The following is an 18,269-nucleotide window of genomic DNA, read 5'->3' on the forward strand; positions in this document are numbered from 1 at the left end:
CAGCTGTGCTCTGGACACCATATGTGAACTAATAGCCCCCCATCCCATCTATCTTCAGAGTTTGTGCTGCTAGGTGACCTAAACTGGGACATGCTTAACACCCCAGCCATCCTACAATCTAAGCTTGATGCCCTCAATCTCACACAAATTATCAATGAACTTACCAGGAACCACCCCAAAGCCGTAAACATGGGCACCCTCATAGATATCATCCTAACCAACTTGTCCTCTAAAAACACCTCTGCTGTTTTCTACCAAGAACACAGCGATCACTGCCTCATTGCCGTCATCCGTAATGGGCTAGCGGTCAAACGACCACCCCTCATCACTGTCAAACGCTCCCTGAAACACTTCAGTGAGCAGGCCTTTCTAATCGACGTGGCCCGGGTATCCTGGAAGGATATTGACCTCATCCCGTCAGTAGATGATGTCTGGTTATTCTTCAAAAGTGCCTTCCTCACCATCTTAAATAAGCATGCCCCATTCAAGAAATTTAGAACCAGGAACAGATATAGCCCTTGGTTCTCTCCAGACCTGACTGCCCTTAACCAACACAAAAACATACTGTGGCATTCTACATTAGCATCGAACAGCCCCCGTGATATGCAACTATCAGGAAAGTTAGAAACCAATATACACAGGCAGTTAGAAAAGCCAAGGCTAGCTTTTTCAAGCAGAAATTTGCTTCCTGCAACACAAACTCAAAAAAGTTCTGGGACACTGTAAAGTCCATGGAGAATAAGAGCACCTCCTCCCAGCTGCCCACTGCACTGAGGATAGGAAACTCTGTCACCACCGATAAATCCACTATAATTGAGAATTTCAATAAGCATTTTTTTATGGCTGGCCATGCTTTCCACCTGGCTACCCCTCTCCCAGTCAACAGCACTGCACACCCCACAGAAACTCGCCCAAGCCTTCCCCATTTCTCCTTCTCCCAAATCCAGTCAGCTGTTGTTCTGAAAGAGCTGCAAAATCTGGACCCCTACAAAACAGCCAGGCTAGACAATCTGGACCCTTTCTTTCTAAAATTATCTGCCGAAATTGTTGCAACCTCTATTACTAGCCTGTTCAACCTCTCTTTTGTGTCGTCTGAGATTCCCAAAGATTGGAAAGCAGCTGCGGTCATCCCCCTCTTGACCCAAACTGCTACAGACCTACATCTATTCTACCCTGCCTTTCTAAGGTCTTCGAAAGCCAAGTCAACAAACAGATTACCGACCATTTCGAATCCCACCGCACCTTCTCCGCTATGCAATCTGGTTTCAGAGCTGGTCATGGGTGCACCTCAGCCACGCTCAAGGTCCTAAACGATATCTTAACCGCCATCGATAAGAAACAATACTGTGCAGCCGTATTCATTGACCTGGCCAAGGCTTTCGACTCTGTCAATCACCACATCCTCATCAGCAGACTCAATAGCCTTGGTTTCTCAAATGATTGCCTCGCCTGGTTTACCAACTACTTCTCTGATAGAGTTCAGTGTGTCAAATCGGAGGGCCTGTTGTCCGGGCCTCTGGCAGTCTCTATGAGGGTGCCACAGGGTTCAATTCTTGGGCTGACTCTCTTCTCTGTATACATCAATGATGTCGCTCTTTCTGCTGGTGAGTCTCTGATCCACCTCTACGCAGACGACACCATTCTGTATACTTCTGGCCCTTCTTTGGACACTGTGTTAACTTATTTGGGGTAGGGGGCAGTATTTTCACGTCTGGATGAAAAGCATGCCCAGAGTAAACGGCCTGCTACAAAGCCATACAAGCTAGAATATGCATATTATTAGTAGATTTGGATAGAAAACACTTTGAAGTTTCTAAAACTGTTTGAATGATGTCTGTGAGTATAACAGAACTCATATGGCAGGCAAAAACCGGAGAAAATATCCAACCAGGAAGTGGGAAATCTGAGGTTGGTTGATTTTCAACTCCGCTCCTATTGAAGATACAGTGGGATATTGGTAATGTTGCACTTCCTAAGGCTTCCACTAGATGTCAACAGTCTTTAGAACCTTGTCTGATGCTTCTACTGTGTAGTGGGGCCGAAGGAGAAGGGAATGAGTAAGGTCTGCCATGAGCTGACCATGCTCTGACCATGCGCGTTCACATGAGAGGGAGCTCTGTTCCATCGCACTTCTGAAGACAATGGAATTCTCCGGGTTGGAACATTATTGAAGATTTACGTTAAAAACATCCTAAAGATTGATTCAATACATCGTTTGACATGTTTCTACTGACTGTTACGGAACTTTTTGACATTTCGTCAGCTTTTAGTGTACGCGCGTTGTGACTTTGGATTTGTTTACCAAACGCGCTAACAAATGTAACTATTTGGACATAAATGATGGACATTACCGAACAAAACTAACATTTCTTGTGGAAGTGGGAGTCCTGGGAGTGCATTCCGACGAAGATCAGCAAAGGTAAGTGAAGATTTATGAAGCTATTTATGACTTTTGTTGACTGCATAATATGGCGGATATATTTGTGTCTTGATTGGGCTCTGAGCGCCGACTCAGATTATTGCATGGTTTGCTTTTTCCGTAAAGCTTTTTTGAAATCTGACACAGCGGATGCATTAAGGAGAAGTGCATCTAAAATTCCATGCATAACAGTTGTATCTTTTAGCAATGTTAATTATGAGTATTCCTGAAAATTTATGTGGCTCTCTGCAAAATCAAAGGATGTTTTGGAACTTTTGAACGTAAGGCGCCAATGTAAACTCAGATTTTTGGATATAAATATGAACTTTACCGAACAAAACATACATGTATTGTGTAACATGAAGTCCTATGAGTGTCATCTGATGAAGATCATCAAAGGATAGTGATTAATTTTATCTATATTTCAGCTTTTTGTGAATCCTCTCTTTGGCTGGAGAAATGGCTGTGTTATTCTGTGAATAGGCACTCACCTACCATAATCATTTGGTTTGCTTTCGTCGTAAAGCCTTTTTGAAATCGGACACTGTGGCAAGTGTATCTTTAAAATGGTGTAAAATAGATGTATGTTTGAGGAATTTTAATTATGGGATTTCTGTTGTTTTGAATTTGGCCGCCCTGCAGTTTCACTGGCTGTTGAAGAGGTGGGACGCTACCGTCTCACGTACCCTAGAGAGGTTTTAACAACCCTCCAGACGAGCTTCAATGCCATACAACTCTCCTTCCGTGGCCTCCAACTGCTCTTAAATACAAATAAAACTAAATGCATGCTCTTCAACCGATCGCTGCCTGCACCTGCCCGGCCAGAATAATAGTGGAGAGAACGATTTATTTCAGCTTTTATTTCTGTCATCACATTCCCAGTGGGTCAGAAGTTTACATACACTCAATTAGTATTTGGTAACATTGCCTTTAAAATGTTTAACTTGGGTCAAACGTTTCGGGTAGCCTTCCACAAGTGTCTCACAATAAGTTGGGGGAATTTTGTCCCATTCCTCCTGACAGAGCTGGTGTAACTGAGTCAGGTTTGTAGGCCTCCTTGCTGGCACATGCTTTTTCAGTTCTGCCCACAAATGTTCTATAGGATTGAGGGGCTTTGTGATGGCCACTCCAATACCTTGACTTTGTTGTCCTTAAGCCATTTTGCCACAACTTTGGAAGTATGCTTGGGGCCATTGTGTCACGCCCTGACCTTAGAGATCCTTGTTATTCTCTATGTTTGGTTAGGTCAGGGTGTGATTTTGGTGGGCATTCTATGTTCTCTATTTCTTTGTGTTTGGGCGAGTGTGGTTCCCAATCAGAGGCAGCTGTCTTTCATTGTCTCTGATTGGGGATCATACTTAGGCAGCCCTTTTTCCCTCCTTCTGTGTGGGATCTTGTCTTTGTTTGAGTGCATGTAGTTTGCACGACGAAGCTTTTCGTTTGTTGTATTGTTTATTGTTTTTCTTGAAACATTTTTGGAACATTTAATTAAAAGAATGTACGCCTACCACGCTGCACCTTGGTCTCCTTCCGACGACAAACGTTACACATTGTCCATTTGGAAGACCCATTTGCGACCAAGCTTTAACTTCCTGACTGATGTCTTGAGATGTTGCTTCAATATATCCACATAATGTTTCTTCCTCATGATGCCATCTATTTTGTGAAGCGCACCAGTCCCTCCTGCAGCAACGCACCCCCACATCATGATGCTGCCACCCCCTGGGATGGTGTTCTTTGGCTTGCAAGCCTCCCCCTTTTTCCTCCATACATAACGATGGTCATTATGGCCAAACAGTTCTATTTTTGTTTCATCAGAGCAGATGCCATTTCTGCGAAAAGTACAATCTTTGTCCCCATGTGCCATTGCAAACTGTAGTCTGGCTTTTCTATGGTAGTTTTGGAGCAGTGGCTTCTTCCTTGTTGAGCGGCCTTTCAGGTAATGTCGATATAGGACTCGATTTACTGTGGACATAGATTTTGTACCTGTGTCCTCCAGCATCTTCACAAGGTCCTTTGCTGTTGTTCTGGGATTGATTTGCACTTTTCGCACCAAAGTATGTTCATCTCTAGGAGACAGAGCGAGTCTCCTTCCTGAGCGTTATGACGGCTGCGTTGTCCCATGGTGTTTATACTTGCATACTATTGTTTGTACAGATGAACAGTATGCAAGTATAAACACCATGGGACAACGCAGCCGTCATAACGCTCAGGAAGGAGACTCGCTCTGTCTCCTAGAGATGAACATACTTTGGTGCGAAAAGTGCAAATCAATCCCAGAACAACAGCAAAGGACCTTGTGAAGATGCTGGAGGACACAGGTACAAAATCTATGTCTACAATTTTTTTATGAGGTCTTGGCTGATTTCTTTTCATTTTCCCATGATGTCAAGCAAAGAGGCACTGAGTTTGAAGGTAGGCCTTGAAATACATCCACAGGTACACCTCCAAATGGCTCAAATTATGTCAATTAGCCTGTCAGAAGCTTCTAAAGCCATGACATAATTTTCTGAAATTTTCCAAGCTGTTTAAAGGCACAGTCAACTTAGTGTATGTAATCTCCTGACCCACTGGAATTGTGATACAGTGAATTGTAAGTGAAATAATCTGTCTGTAAACAATTGTTGGAAAAATTACTTGTGTCATGCACACAGTAGATGTCCTAACCGACTTGCCAAAACTATAGTTTGTTGATAAGAAATTTGTAGAGTGGTTGAAAAACGAGTTTTAATGACTCCAACTTAAGTGTATGTAAACTTCTGACCTCAACTCTATGTACCGACTTTTGTTGTTTCTCTATTTATCCAAATGTCACCACTTAACAGAGATGGGAAAGGGGCGGGGCCCAGGTATAGTTAGAATGGACTGGACCAAAAGTAATTGGCTGGGAGAGAGAGGCTGACAGATGTAATACCCAACCACAGTGGCGGTGGGCTGCCAGCCCACTCGCCTGGGCCAGTCAGACACACAGCACTTGGTTATTTTTATTTAAGCGGGGGCATCGGCCCCAATTGTCAAGCGGCCACCGGGAAAACACCAGGTGCTCCAGATGGCCAGTCCGTCATTGATGTGGGATGTTCCACCACTGTAAATAATGTGAATAACATGTATAAATGAATGCCCATTTGCTCTCCATTAGAAATGCCTGTAGCAGTATCCCCACCAAATCCTGCTGCTGAGGATGAACCACTGTCTACAGACCCTGCTGACTGGCCTTCAGTTCTCACTGACAGAATTCAGACACAACTAGTTTGCAGAGGACCAAGTGAGGTACCACCTGACTTTGTTTTCCCAAGGAATGAGAGTGAAAACAATGAGAGTGCCACCACCAGTATTTCAGGAAGACCTTGGTGAGTGGTGAAAAAATCCCTAGATGTTGGTTGGTTTATTCTGAAAGAAACAACAGCCTCTTCTGCTTCTGCTGCAAACTCTTTTCTAAGAAGAAAATTAATTTAGCAAACGCAGGACTGACAGACTGGAAACATGCAAGTTCTTTGCTGACTTCACACGACAGCAGTCCAGAACACCAACACTGCATGAAAACATGGAAAGAACTGGCAATGAGGATCAAAAAAGGGGAAAGAAAGAGGCACTTATGGAGGCTGAGAGGACAAGATGGACAGAGGTGTTGACACGTCTGACTGCTATTGTGCAGTCTCTGGCAGTTAGACATCTGGCACTAAGGGAACACACAGAAACACTGTCCTCTCCATCAAATGAACATTTCCTCAAAGAGGTTTAACTGATGGTACAATTTGATCCAGTCATGAAAGAGCACTTTAACCGTGTCCAAAAAGGGACCTCGAGTCACACCACCAGCTACCTTGGCCACCAAATACAGAATGAACTCATTGATTTGTTGACTTCATTCTGTACATCAAGCTGGCAAAATTCTTCTCTATCATTCTTGATTGAGCCTCAGATGTCAGCCACACTGAACAGTTGTCAGTTGTGATTAGAATTGTGTCACTGTAGGAGGAGCGCCACATAAAGGAACATTTTATGGGGTTTTTGGAGGCAGTTGAGTCCACAGTCCAACATTTGGCATCCCTGATTCTCAAAAGATTAGAGGAGCTAAACATTCCTTTTGAGGACTGCAGAGGACAGTCTTATAATAATGGGGCCAACATGAGAGGCAAAAACAAAGGTGTCCAAGCCAGACTCCTGGAAACGAATCCAAGAGCTCTGCTTGTGCCATGTGGGGTTCACACATTGAACCTGGTTGTGGCTGATGCTGCTAAAAGTTCTGTCAATGCCACAGGTTACTTTGTCATCTTACACAAACTGTACACCTTGTTCCCAGCCTCCACACAGCGATGGGCCATCCTGAGAAAACATGTGGACATCACTTTGAAGATGTGGACTGAGACAAGGTGGGAGAGTAAAGTTAAGAGTGTCGAGACACTGATGTATCAGGCAGCAGCGGTGAGAGAGGCACTGATTGAGGTGAGGGATCAAACCAAAGACCATGTGATAAAGATTGAGGCCTAGTCCTTGTCAGAGGAGGTGGGATCATACCACTTCAGCATCTGTACAGTGGTGTGGTATGACATCTGGAGACAGATCCAACATGTGAGCAAGCTGATGCAGTCTCCCAGTATGCATGTGGATGTTGCAGTCAGTCTCAGAAAGACAGAGAGAGGTCTCAGCAACTACAGGGCAACAGGCTTTATGACTGCACAAACGCCAACCAAGGATATTTGTGAGGGTATGAATGTAGATGCCGTTCTACAACAAAAAAGGCGGAGGTCCACAAAGCGGCACTTTTCATACGGATCATTTGATGAGCCTTTGAGTGATGCACTGAAGAAGCTGGAGGTGAAATACTTCAATGTCGTTGTTGATGCTGCAACCTCAGCCCTTCAGGAAAGATTTTCCACATTGGGAAATGTGGGAGAGAAGTTTGGAGTGCTGTCAACCTTCCAAAGTCTCTCAAATGAGGAGCTGACAGAACAATGTGAGGCTGTTAGTGTGACACTGCACTATAAAGAACACTCAGACTTGGATGGCAGAGAGCTTGCACAGGAACTGAAGAACTTGCCTGACTTGCCTTCGAAGACCATTGACCCTGCTTGAGATGCTGATATTTATACATGAAAGGGAGCTCTCAGAAATGTATCCACATTTGTGGACTGCTCTCAGAATTAGTCTTACTCCTCTAGTGACCGTAGCTGAAACAGAGAGGAGCTTGTCAAAGCTGAAGCTGAAGCTCATCACATCCTACCTAACGTCCACCATGTCACATTTTTATTTATATACTACAATTTGTTTCTATTTGTCTTTGCTATTTGTCTATATTTTTATATTTATATACTTTTAAATGTTATGATTAATTATTTGTGTTGTTCCAAATGTCTGAATATAAATTACAGTTAGTGCAGAATGGTGCTTTTGTTCATAAATCCTTCATCAGAGAGAGAGAGAGAGAGAGAGAGAGAGAGAGAGAGAGAGAGAGAGAGAGAGAGAGAGAGAGAGAGAGAGAGAGAGAGAAAGAGAGAGAGAGAGAGAGAGAGAGAGAGAGAGAGAGAGAGAGAGAGAGAGAGAGAGAGAGAGAGAGAGAGAGAGAGAGAGAGAGAGAGAGAGAGAGAGAGAGAGAGAGAGAGAGAGAGAGAGAGCTCTCACTACCAGAATCACTGAAGCTACAAATCACTACTGAGGCTACACAAGATATATGGTGGAGACTCACTCAAACCATGCTTCCATTAATCTAATGCTTTTATATCCATGAAGGTGGGCCCCTCGTGGCTATTCAGCTCATCTGTCCAAACAGGAAAGGGACTGAGCATTGTGGGAAAATCATTTAAACCTAACCCAGCCAGGAGTTAACAGCTGCAGGATTCTGGCTAAGGGGGGCAAAAAGGAATCTGAACAGGAACGCAGGAACGCAGGTGCACACACACACCCAGACACACACACACACCCAGACACACACACACACACACACACCCAGACACACACACACACACACACACACACACACACACACACACACACACACACACACACACACACACACACACACACACACACACACACACACACACACACACACACACACAGACACACACACATACACACAGACACACACACACACACACACACACACACACCCCAGACACAAACACACACCCACCCAGTCACACACACACACACACACACACAGTCACACACCCAGACACACACACACACACACACACACACACACACACACACACATACACACCCACACACACACACACACACACACCCAGACACACACACACAAACACACCCAGTCACACACACACACACACACACACACACACACACACACCCAGACACACACACACACACACCCAGTCACACACACACACACACACACACACACACACACACACACACACACACACACACACACACACACACACACACACACACACACACACACACACATACACACACCCCCACACACACACACTCACACACACACACACACACACACACACACACACACACACACACACACACACACACACACACACACACACACACACACACACACACACACACACACACACACACACACACACATAAAACAGAGAGCAGGTCTCTGAGCTCTGTGGTATTCGGGGTAGACATGGGAGTACTGCTCTGATAATCACATTCCCAGGAATATCAGACAGGAATTTTATTGGAGGTAAAAACAATCCTCCCAGTGGGATGAACATAGCTGTTCCTCCCCGATGAAGACCTCCTGCCCCAGACACACAACACACACTCTCACTACCATTACATAGCTGTGCCTCCCCGATGAAGACCTCCTGCTCCAGACACACAACACACACTCTCACTACCATTACATAGCTGTGCCTCCCCGATGATGACCTCCTGCCCCAGACACACAACACACACTCTCACTACCATTACATAGATGTGCCTCCCCGATGAAGACCTCCTGCTCCAGACACACAACACACACTCTCACTACCATTACATAGCTGTGGATGTGCACATCTGGGAGCGATAGAGACTGTCACTTTCAGCTCCCCCAGGCTTTTGACTGAGCTCTTCAACAAACACTCAGCTCAGCAGACATTATATTACAGGAAGGTAATCTAACCTACACATTTAGATCATGCCTGTTCACACACACACACACACACACACACACACACACACACACACACACACACACACACACACACACACACACACACACACACACACACACACACACACACACACACACACACACACACACACACACACACACACACACACACACACACACACACACGCACAAGATGCACATACAAACACACACAACCGTACATGGGGCCTACAGGTTAACCAAGCAGTGATTCGCTGAATCATGGTTCAGACACACAGCTTTAACGTTGTTATTTTTGTAACTGACTTCCTGTTAAAGGATAGAGGGTAATTTTAGAAATTACCTACATCCTCTGGAAAAGAGAGAGAGCGAGAGGGAGGGGAGAGAGAGAGAGAGAGGAACGGAGAGAGAGAGTGAGAGGAAGGGAGAGGGAGAGAGTGAGAGAGAGAGAGGAATGGAGAGAGAGAGGAAGGGAGAGGGAGAGAGTGAGAGAGATAATCAGGTCTCTTAAAGTAGGCCTATTTTTGTTCCATCCCAGCTGGCACATAATGTTCTGAGAACCATATGATTCTTAGAGCTTGGTGAGAGAGTGGTTGTCCTATTGTTATTTTGCATAAATCTTCCCGTAACATTTCTTACAGGTTTCCTCATGGTTCTATTTAAAGTCATGTTCTCAAATTACTCAGACAATTCCAGTACCTCAGCATAACGTTTTCTGCAGGTTTCCTCATGGTTCTATTGAAAGTCATGTTCTCAGAATATTACATTTTTTTTCTCCATAAAAACCACAAGAAAACATTAGTAATGTTTAAAGAATGTTATTTAAAAACATATAGCCTAGTGGTTAGAGCGTTGGACTAGCAACCGCAAGGTTGCAAGATCAAATCCTCTGCACTGACGAGGTAAAAATCTGTCGTTCTGCCCCTGAACAAGGCAGTTAACCCACTGTTCCTAGGCCGTCATTGAAAATAAGAATTTGTTCTTAACTGACTTGCCTAGTTAAATAAAGGTTAAAAAAAACATATACATTCTGTTCTCAGCATCAACAAAACTCTCTCTCCTCGGTCTTGTTCAGGTGTGTCGGCTGCATACAATATTGAGGGTCTGTTTGAATAAACTAAAATGGACATTCGTTTTTGTTTATTTAAATAGCACGCCTGCTCCATCGTGGGGGCGCAGTAGACTCATTTCATGGGCAGAAGATCATAGGTTTGAATCTGACTGACACCGTGCCACAATAAAAAATAAAAAAAGGAAACGTGTTTTAATGATTAATGCCCAAGCAGAAGAATGTCCATGTGTCATGTGTTTGCTGTTCCAAACAGGTAAACTAAGCTAGCAGTGTTATTAAGAGTCTTATTGAAACATGTTCTCAGAACATTGTTTAATTACTTTCAAATAACCTAGATTCTCCATTCACAGAACGTTAATTAAACCTCCTTGGAAAACTTTCAGGGAACCATAGAAACATGGAATCAGAACCTGCAAACTAATAATGAACAATCCCAGAAATGTTCACTTCCATTCTCAAAATGTCAACAACAACAAAAAGTCAGGAAATGTATGGCTTGGTTCCCAGAACCAATGGGAAACCAAACATGTATGTTCCAACAACTTCCAAGGAACCAAATGTGTTAGCTGGGATGTATGTTGCTGCACCTGAAATACTTCATCATCGTGCAGGTTTGTTGCTGATGCACGTGTGAGTAAGCTATAATTAAAAATATCTATATTTTTTAAGATACGGCTTAGACGTGCCTAAAATGGCTCAGTACTGCTTCTGACCGGATCATAATCCACTAAACATCAATTGCAAGGACGTGACAAAGTTTTGCTTTGGTGATGTTTTGGCCAACACAATGTTTTTCTGTTGTCAATCTAGCGAACTGTAGCCAAACAAGTTCATTTGGAATGTCATGCAGCGTTAAAAAAAATATTGTGTTTTACTCCCGTGGATTTCTATTTCTTTGCTACAATTGGTATGTAATTTACGTTTGGCACTAGTTGCAGGTGGAAATGTTACATGTTTTAGTTTAGAGTCAGTGAATGTGATTGTCGCCAATTGTGTTTCTTTCAGGCCAATTGCGTTTGTAGTTGGTCTCACAGGGACAGACTTTAGGGTGTAGTTACAGCACTGAAGCGCTAGAGAGCAGCATTGGACAGTTCATTACAGTAACAAACCATGACGTTCATAGCAGTGGATGGGGCATCAGGTCATGCACGCATTGTCCATTTTATCCTGTAAATCTGATTTTTGAGTTTATTTTAAATCCAGTTTCAAGTTTGACTTGATGTAGTACTGATGAAATCCAGATATAATATATTACAAAGGTTATAATCTGTGTATTAATTGGACAACATTAATTCACACATGCAATAAATACAAGTAGAGCACATTGTAAAACCAAAACGTTTTTATTTTTCCTTCTTCTGATACAAAAGTATATATTTTTAATAAACATGTTTTTAGGTTTTAGACTTCTTTTTTTTTTTACAAAGATAAATTAGCATTTCTTATAATACATTAAAAGACATCAAACACCTGTTTCTCTTTACAAAATAGTTCATTTTTTAAAAGTACTTCACGGAGTTGTGGGGTTGGCAGTACCCAAAGGTCTTAGGTACTAACAGGTTAAAATCACACTTCAAAAGGCACTTCCTAAACCACACCCTATTCCTCATAGTGTTTGGCTTGGTCACTATATGGGGAATGATAAGGTTGCATTTGAAACCTATTAACCAGAGTGTTATACATTCAGACTCATAGAAACAGAGGACATGTCTGGTATAGACTGGCAACACAGTAGAGAGACAGGCTGCAGTAACAGAGTAGAGAGACAGGCTGCAGTAACAGAGTAGAGAGACAGGCTGCAGTAACAGAGTAGAGAGACAGGCTGCAGTAACAGAGTAGAGAGACAGGCTGCAGTAACAGAGTAGAGAGACAGGCTGCAGTAACAGAGTAGAGAGACAGGCTGCAGTAACAGAGTAGAGAGACAGGCTGCAGTAACAGAGTAGAGAGACAGGCTGCAGTAACAGAGTAGAGAGACAGGCTGCAGTAACAGAGTAGAGAGACAGGCTGCAGTAACAGAGTAGAGAGACAGGCTGCAGTAACAGAGTAGAGAGACAGGCTGCAGTAACAGAGTAGAGAGACAGGCTGCAGTAACACAGTAGAGAGACAGGCTGCAGTAACAGAGTAGAGAGACAGGCTGCAGTAACACAGTAGAGAGACAGGCTGCAGTAACAGAGTAGAGAGACAGGCTGCAGTAACACAGTAGAGAGACAGGCTGCAGTAACACAGTAGAGAGACAGGCTGCAGTAACAGAGTAGAGAGACAGGCTGCAGTAACACAGTAGAGAGACAGGCTGCAGTAACAGAGTAGAGAGACAGGCTGCAGTAACAGAGTAGAGAGACAGGCTGCAGTAACAGAGTAGAGAGACAGGCTGCAGTAACAGAGTAGAGAGACAGGCTGCAGTAACAGAGTAGAGAGACAGGCTGCAGTAACAGAGTAGAGAGACAGGCTGCAGTAACAGAGTAGAGAGACAGGCTGCAGTAACAGAGTAGAGAGACAGGCTGCAGTAACACAGTAGAGAGACAGGCTGCAGTAACAGAGTAGAGAGACAGGCTGCAGTAACAGAGTAGAGAGACAGGCTGCAGTAACAGAGTAGAGAGACAGGCTGCAGTAACACAGTAGAGAGACAGGCTGCAGTAACAGAGTAGAGAGACAGGCTGCAGTAACACAGTAGAGAGACAGGCTGCAGTAACAGAGTAGAGAGACAGGCTGCAGTAACAGAGTAGAGAGACAGGCTGCAGTAACAGAGTAGAGAGACAGGCTGCAGTAACAGAGTAGAGAGACAGGCTGCAGTAACACAGTAGAGAGACAGGCTGCAGTAACAGAGTAGAGAGACAGGCTGCAGTAACAGAGTAGAGAGACAGGCTGCAGTAACAGAGTAGAGAGACAGGCTGCAGTAACAGAGTAGAGAGACAGGCTGCAGTAACAGAGTAGAGAGACAGGCTGCAGTAACAGAGTAGAGAGACAGGCTGCAGTAACAGAGTAGAGAGACAGGCTGCAGTAACAGAGTAGAGAGACAGGCTGCAGTAACAGAGTAGAGAGACAGGCTGCAGTAACAGAGTAGAGAGACAGGCTGCAGTAACAGAGTAGAGAGACAGGCTGCAGTAACAGAGTAGAGAGACAGGCTGCAGTAACAGAGTAGAGAGACAGGCTGCAGTAACAGAGTAGAGAGACAGGCTGCAGTAACAGAGTAGAGAGACAGGCTGCAGTAACAGAGTAGAGAGACAGGCTGCAGTAACAGAGTAGAGAGACAGGCTGCAGTAACAGAGTAGAGAGACAGGCTGCAGTAACAGAGTAGAGAGACAGGCTGCAGTAACAGAGTAGAGAGACAGGCTGCAGTAACAGAGTAGAGAGACAGGCTGCAGTAACAGAGTAGAGAGACAGGCTGCAGTAACAGAGTAGAGAGACAGGCTGCAGTAACAGAGTAGAGAGACAGGCTGCAGTAACAGAGTAGAGAGACAGGCTGCAGTAACAGAGTAGAGAGACAGGCTGCAGTAACAGAGTAGAGAGACAGGCTGCAGTAACAGAGTAGAGAGACAGGCTGCAGTAACAGAGTAGAGAGACAGGCTGCAGTAACAGAGTAGAGAGACAGGCTGCAGTAACAGAGTAGAGAGACAGGCTGCAGTAACAGAGTAGAGAGACAGGCTGCAGTAACAGAGTAGAGAGACAGGCTGCAGTAACAGAGTAGAGAGACAGGCTGCAGTAACACAGTAGAGAGACAGGCTGCAGTAACACAGTAGAGAGACAGGCTGCAGTAACAGAGTAGAGAGACAGGCTGCAGTAACAGAGTAGAGAGACAGGCTGCAGTAACAGAGTAGAGAGACAGGCTGCAGTAACAGAGTAGAGAGACAGGCTGCAGTAACAGAGTAGAGAGACAGGCTGCAGTAACAGAGTAGAGAGACAGGCTGCAGTAACAGAGTAGAGAGACAGGCTGCAGTAACAGAGTAGAGAGACAGGCTGCAGTAACAGAGTAGAGAGACAGGCTGCAGTAACAGAGTAGAGAGACAGGCTGCAGTAACAGAGTAGAGAGACAGGCTGCAGTAACAGAGTAGAGAGACAGGCTGCAGTAACAGAGTAGAGAGACAGGCTGCAGTAACAGAGTAGAGAGACAGGCTGCAGTAACAGAGTAGAGAGACAGGCTGCAGTAACAGAGTAGAGAGACAGGCTGCAGTAACAGAGTAGAGAGACAGGCTGCAGTAACAGAGTAGAGAGACAGGCTGCAGTAACAGAGTAGAGAGACAGGCTGCAGTAACAGAGTAGAGAGACAGGCTGCAGTAACAGAGTAGAGAGACAGGCTGCAGTAACAGAGTAGAGAGACAGGCTGCAGTAACAGAGTAGAGAGACAGGCTGCAGTAACAGAGTAGAGAGACAGGCTGCAGTAACAGAGTAGAGAGACAGGCTGCAGTAACAGAGTAGAGAGACAGGCTGCAGTAACAGAGTAGAGAGACAGGCTGCAGTAACAGAGTAGAGAGACAGGCTGCAGTAACAGAGTAGAGAGACAGGCTGCAGTAACAGAGTAGAGAGACAGGCTGCAGTAACAGAGTAGAGAGACAGGCTGCAGTAACAGAGTAGAGAGACAGGCTGCAGTAACAGAGTAGAGAGACAGGCTGCAGTAACAGAGTAGAGAGACAGGCTGCAGTAACAGAGTAGAGAGACAGGCTGCAGTAACAGAGTAGAGAGACAGGCTGCAGTAACAGAGTAGAGAGACAGGCTGCAGTAACAGAGTAGAGAGACAGGCTGCAGTAACAGAGTAGAGAGACAGGCTGCAGTAACAGAGTAGAGAGACAGGCTGCAGTAACAGAGTAGAGAGACAGGCTGCAGTAACAGAGTAGAGAGACAGGCTGCAGTAACACAGTAGAGAGACAGGCTGCAGTAACACAGTAGAGAGACAGGCTGCAGTAACAGAGTAGAGAGACAGGCTGCAGTAACAGAGTAGAGAGACAGGCTGCAGTAACAGAGTAGAGAGACAGGCTGCAGTAACAGAGTAGAGAGACAGGCTGCAGTAACAGAGTAGAGAGACAGGCTGCAGTAACAGAGTAGAGAGACAGGCTGCAGTAACAGAGTAGAGAGACAGGCTGCAGTAACAGAGTAGAGAGACAGGCTGCAGTAACAGAGTAGAGAGACAGGCTGCAGTAACAGAGTAGAGAGACAGGCTGCAGTAACAGAGTAGAGAGACAGGCTGCAGTAACAGAGTAGAGAGACAGGCTGCAGTAACAGAGTAGAGAGACAGGCTGCAGTAACAGAGTAGAGAGACAGGCTGCAGTAACAGAGTAGAGAGACAGGCTGCAGTAACAGAGTAGAGAGACAGGCTGCAGTAACAGAGTAGAGAGACAGGCTGCAGTAACAGAGTAGAGAGACAGGCTGCAGTAACAGAGTAGAGAGACAGGCTGCAGTAACACAGTAGAGAGACAGGCTGCAGTAACAGAGTAGAGAGACAGGCTGCAGTAACAGAGTAGAGAGACAGGCTGCAGTAACAGAGTAGAGAGACAGGCTGCAGTAACAGAGTAGAGAGACAGGCTGCAGTAACAGAGTAGAGAGACAGGCTGCAGTAACAGAGTAGAGAGACAGGCTGCAGTAACAGAGTAGAGAGACAGGCTGCAGTAACAGAGTAGAGAGACAGGCTGCAGTAACAGAGTAGAGAGACAGGCTGCAGTAACAGAGTAGAGAGACAGGCTGCAGTAACAGAGTAGAGAGACAGGCTGCAGTAACAGAGTAGAGAGACAGGCTGCAGTAACAGAGTAGAGAGACAGGCTGCAGTAACAGAGTAGAGAGACAGGCTGCAGTAACAGAGTAGAGAGACAGGCTGCAGTAACAGAGTAGAGAGACAGGCTGCAGTAACAGAGTAGAGAGACAGGCTGCAGTAACACAGTAGAGAGACAGGCTGCAGTAACAGAGTAGAGAGACAGGCTGCAGTAACAGAGTAGAGAGACAGGCTGCAGTAACAGAGTAGAGAGACAGGCTGCAGTAACAGAGTAGAGAGACAGGCTGCAGTAACAGAGTAGAGAGACAGGCTGCAGTAACAGAGTAGAGAGACAGGCTGCAGTAACAGAGTAGAGAGACAGGCTGCAGTAACAGAGTAGAGAGACAGGCTGCAGTAACAGAGTAGAGAGACAGGCTGCAGTAACAGAGTAGAGAGACAGGCTGCAGTAACAGAGTAGAGAGACAGGCTGCAGTAACAGAGTAGAGAGACAGGCTGCAGTAACAGAGTAGAGAGACAGGCTGCAGTAACAGAGTAGAGAGACAGGCTGCAGTAACAGAGTAGAGAGACAGGCTGCAGTAACAGAGTAGAGAGACAGGCTGCAGTAACAGAGTAGAGAGACAGGCTGCAGTAACAGAGTAGAGAGACAGGCTGCAGTAACAGAGTAGAGAGACAGGCTGCAGTAACAGAGTAGAGAGACAGGCTGCAGTAACAGAGTAGAGAGACAGGCTGCAGTAACAGAGTAGAGAGACAGGCTGCAGTAACAGAGTAGAGAGACAGGCTGCAGTAACAGAGTAGAGAGACAGGCTGCAGTAACAGAGTAGAGAGACAGGCTGCAGTAACAGAGTAGAGAGACAGGCTGCAGTAACAGAGTAGAGAGACAGGCTGCAGTAACAGAGTAGAGAGACAGGCTGCAGTAACACAGTAGAGAGACAGGCTGCAGTAACAGAGTAGAGAGACAGGCTGCAGTAACAGAGTAGAGAGACAGGCTGCAGTAACAGAGTAGAGAGACAGGCTGCAGTAACAGAGTAGAGAGACAGGCTGCAGTAACAGAGTAGAGAGACAGGCTGCAGTAACAGAGTAGAGAGACAGGCTGCAGTAACAGAGTAGAGAGACAGGCTGCAGTAACAGAGTAGAGAGACAGGCTGCAGTAACACAGTAGAGAGACAGGCTGCAGTAACAGAGTAGAGAGACAGGCTGCAGTAACAGAGTAGAGAGACAGGCTGCAGTAACACAGTAGAGAGACAGGCTGCAGTAACAGAGTAGAGAGACAGGCTGCAGTAATTTGACTGTCTCTCTGCTGTCTGTGTTTGACTGTCTCTCTGCTGTGTGTGTTGTGTTTGACTGTGTCTCTGTGTTTGACTGTCTTTCTGCTGCGTGTGTTGTGTTGGACTGTCTCTCTGCTGTCTCTGTGTTTGACTGTCTCCCTGCTGTGTGTGTTGTGTTTGACTGTCTCTCTGCTGTGTGTGTTGTGTTTGACTGTCTCTCTGCTGTGTGTGTTGTGTTTGACTGTCTCTCTGCTGTCTCTGTGTTTGACTGTCTCTCTGCTGCGTGTGTTGTGTTTGACTGTCTCTCTGCTGTGTGTGTTGTGTTTGACTGTCTCTCTGCTGTGTGTGTTGTGTTTGACTGTCTCTCTGCTGTGTGTGTTGTGTTTGACTGTCTCTCTGCTGTCTCTGTGTTTGACTGTCTCTCTGCTGTGTGTGTTGTGTTTGACTGTCTCTCTGCTGTGTGTGTTGTGTTTGACTGTCTCTCTGCTGTCTGTGTTTGACTGTCTCTCTGCTGCGTGTGTTGTGTTTGACTGTATCACTGCTGTCTCTGTGTTTGACTGTCTCTCTGCTGTCTCTGTGTTTGACTGTCTTTCTGCTGTCTCTGTGTTTGACTGTCTCTCTGCTGTGTGTGTTGTGTTTGACTGTCTCTCTGCTGTCTCTGTGTTTGACTGTCTCTCTGCTGTCTCTGTGTTTGACTGTCTCTCTGCTGTGTGTGTTGTGTTGAC

Source organism: Salvelinus alpinus, chromosome 22, assembly GCF_045679555.1.
Source record: "Salvelinus alpinus chromosome 22, SLU_Salpinus.1, whole genome shotgun sequence".
Lineage (NCBI taxonomy): Eukaryota > Metazoa > Chordata > Actinopteri > Salmoniformes > Salmonidae > Salvelinus > Salvelinus alpinus.